Source organism: Solanum stenotomum, unplaced genomic scaffold (genome assembly GCF_019186545.1).
Source record: "Solanum stenotomum isolate F172 unplaced genomic scaffold, ASM1918654v1 scaffold21358, whole genome shotgun sequence".
NCBI lineage: Eukaryota > Viridiplantae > Streptophyta > Magnoliopsida > Solanales > Solanaceae > Solanum > Solanum stenotomum.
Window position 1 is genome coordinate 63,146 of NW_026026497.1, and position 3,750 is coordinate 66,895.

General features: G+C 35.3%; 2 long non-coding RNA genes across 2 annotated transcripts; both read right to left on the bottom strand.

Moving 5' to 3' along the window:
• Window positions 1-266: 266 nt before the first annotated feature.
• LOC125850994 (uncharacterized) lies at window positions 267-1,058 on the bottom strand. Its single transcript, XR_007444875.1, has 3 exons — window positions 992-1,058; window positions 824-896; window positions 267-391 (listed from the first exon to the last, which is right to left on the bottom strand). It is a non-coding gene; the product is annotated as an uncharacterized LOC125850994 (long non-coding RNA).
• An 837-nt stretch (window positions 1,059-1,895) lies between these two features.
• On the bottom strand, window positions 1,896-3,441 carry LOC125850993 (uncharacterized). The gene is made up of 3 exons (XR_007444874.1): window positions 3,285-3,441; window positions 2,414-2,483; window positions 1,896-1,980 (listed from the first exon to the last, which is right to left on the bottom strand). It is a non-coding gene; the product is annotated as an uncharacterized LOC125850993 (long non-coding RNA).
• Window positions 3,442-3,750: the final 309 nt, after the last annotated feature.

Here is a 3,750-nt window from a genome sequence, read left to right on the forward strand (position 1 = left end):
CAACATCTGTGCTCCTTTTTTCCTTAGATAGAAGCATATTTTCAACACGTTTTACGGTTTCTCGTCTGGTATAGAAACGAGGCATGTATTATAACTCAATCAGAAGATGTGTAAAACAAAAGATAGAAGAAGATAAACAGAGAAATAAAATTTTTGAATCAACGGATGCCCAATCGTATGTAGAACAACTTTCGAACAATGAAAACGATATTTTCAAAAGCAATTTTCCACTTTAAGTAACTGAAACACGAGTAAATCATTATTTTGTTATCTAACCTTGACTTCATCCCGAGCAGGATATACTTTCTTGACTTTACACTAGCTCTAAGGTGTCACTCGAGGTTGAGTAATGGACATAATTTGAAGGAAACTTCACAATCCTCTAAGTTCTCTGCATATCATAACCAATAAACTGATGTGATATTCTGGATCTTTGAATATGAAAACAAAGAGAAACTGATGCAATAATGCAGTCGCATCAAACATGAAATTAATGTGGTACAACATCACATCAATAATGGAAGCAGGCATTCAAAGTTGTTTTCACTTTCTTTAAATTTGAAGCTTGATGTAACTCTTATCAAGATGTTGGCTACCTGATTGAGAAAGTGAGGTTGCATTTGTTGGACCCTTTATCTCCAAAGGTGATAACATATATTAAGCAATCAACTTTCTTGAGCAAATTATCTCAATTCCTACCTATACTAGATTTCATCCTGATCTAAAGATATTTCGTCAACTTCACAGAAGCAATAGATGGTACACACTGGTCAGAAAGAATTAACAAACAATCAAAATATACTAAGGAAATAGAATAACTTACATCTATCGGAGAAGCACTCGTTTTAATGGTTCTCCCAATCAACATTTATGATTTGAACAATAGACATTCAACACTGCTCAACAAGGTTTTAAAAAGGGAAAGAATCAACAAAAAAGCAAAGTGAAGTCAACAAAAATAAAAAGCTTCTGATGGAAAAGAATAACTTACATCAGTTGGAGAGGCATTCAGTTAAATCATCACAGGTATTCCCAATCGATCTCTATGATTAATAAAAACCTGAATAGTGCTGATGCTTTTAGGTGTTAAATTTATTGGGAGGCAAACATTTGTATTTTTGATACATAGGAAGCAAACCTTGTGTATGGTACACCTTTGAATTCTATTAGAGCTTTGAATTCGATAGTGGACATGTGCATAACTCTAAACTCACTGAAAAGGGAAAGAACAAGTATACATGAATTGCTATTGAGATGAAAGTTGAAGCAATACATGAACTAAAAATATTCAAGTAACATTAATTGGTATTGAGATCTAAAATTAAAATCATCCTAAAGTTCAAGCAAGTAGAGAGCTTATGAGGAAAAAGAAAAACTTACATTTGTGAGAACACCATTTGTTTTAATCATTAAAGGCATTCCTCATCGATCTCTACGGTGGAGATGTGAGCAATTTCTGGCCAGTATTCACATCATTTCATACATTGAAAAGCATAATATCTAAGAGATAAGTCTCTAAAATTGTGATAACATTAAAAGTTGAGGTACCAAAATGGTCATTACAAAGCAAACTGATTATAAGCTGAAGTGAAATCCTAAATACTAGTCCAGCACTGAAGCAAATGACTCGGTTTGAACTGTTCCATTTGAGACGGTTATGCACGAGAGAAATTGTGTAATAATCTACTGTAAACTGACGAGGCACTCTTGTGTATCGATAAATTTTTCAAAGAATGCGTGAGCTTTCTTAGCCTGATTTCAATCTCCAATCTGGAAACAGAGGGACAGGAAGAGTCGATTTTTCATCCTTTGAGGATCGAATGTTTGTATCTCAGTGTATAATACTCAGTTAAGGGAATAAATCTTGAATAAATCTTGAAGGATATCAGCTAGAACAGCAGCTGCTGTGGTATCATTTCCTGCTCCAGCACCTTGGATAACCAAAGGTTGTTTCTCGTAACAACGACTGTATATCTCCACCTGCAGACAAACGAATTGCAGACGTTCAATCATCATAGTCATTCTTCAACAAAAGCAAGTCATTAATCTTACTGATTGTATGACCTCATAAGTACAAGGGAAACATTTTACGATTAAGGTAGAATTGAAGACCTTAACTACATAAAGTTTTGCAGGGCAACACCAGATGATGCGTAAAGAGTAAAGACAAAGTAAGGCGTTCGCTTTAGGCATGGGTAATAGATGAGCAATTCTTTGAAATCACAGCATAAAGTAATAGATCACTACACTAAATGACATCACAAAAGAGCTTTAAACATTGGCGATGCGTATGATATGGTTGAACCTCCATTGCAGTTAAAAGAAAATTCCCAACGGAAAACAAAGTAATGGAACAAGAAGAAGAGGGACGAAAGAAACAGCAAAATGGGAGGTGAAAGTGAACAATACATACCACATCATCACTTCCTCTTAATCTTCCCAATGCAGAATCTTTTGTAACTTCTTGGATGCCAACTTCATATCTGAAAATGAGAGATGTTTATGTCATGTACACAGAAGTTACTTGCCACAAATATTACATCTTATGTACTTAGAAGAAATGTATGATGGATTTTTAACTTATTGATACATCTATGAATTTAAATGGTAAACCTCTACTAGGTTAGGACTTAGGTGGACCCTCTTAGTGCTTCTTAGTAATCTCAAGAGATATAGAAGGTTAGTTAGCAATTTACACTATCTTATAGGTGCTAGACCTGATGTTGCCTTTCCAACTGCTATTGTGAATCAATTTCAGTATTGGCCATGTCTTATTCACTAGGATGCAATGATTTGCATCTTTTGGGGAAGGAGCTTTCTCTTGGAAAGGATTATCAACGAAAATCAAAGACAATTTCGATGCAAAATGGACAGTGATAGTGTGATACCTTCTGTATATACATTCTACTTCTAAATACTATAATACTTTCAGGCAATTTGGCATTATAGAAGAAAGAGAATATTGGGTCATGATTATGGTAACTATGAACTCATAGATTAACAACCACCAAAAGGATCGAAAACGGTTACTATTAGTTCACCAAATTGGTAAAGGTATCCTTTATGATCTTGGACTAGCTTTTTGGCTCAAAGTACCATTTTCTTGACGATATCTCACTCAAGCTCATCCGTAATGTTTAGTTACCCAATATTTGGAAAGTCAATTGAGCAGCATATAGACATATTCACCAAACCCTATACAGGCTACATGTATAGCAGGCTCATATCTTCAATTCTCATATGGTGGCTTTACAAACATTAATAGGGTGGTTGTAACTTATCACCTGGTTCAGTGTAGCCAAGGCTTTTAGCAGCATTAACGACTTGGCTGAATGGCTTTCCATCCTCAACCTCACTCATTACATACCCCAGGGTACCTGTTAGATACCAAGATATATGGCATCTTACCATCAAATGCTCCTAATGTTTATAACAAGCAAGATAACCACTAACGAAAATCATTTGCTATTGCATATAAAAAGATGTTTCGCTTTTTTGTCTGCCTCCTTTACCTATCAAAGTTTTTATTAACATTGTAGACGAAACTCTCTTACCTCTTTTACACTGTGGGTCTATGTCTTCATCCCGGATTCTTCATGATAGATTGATTCCATTTTCCTCCTAAAAAGAAATTTATGTCAGTCATCTTGCAGCTAACCATCTTCGTGTCATCTTTTCTTCTTCTAAGTGTCTTATCCACGATCAACGCACAGGAAGGATCGTTGGCTAGAAGAGGACCTCTGGGTAATG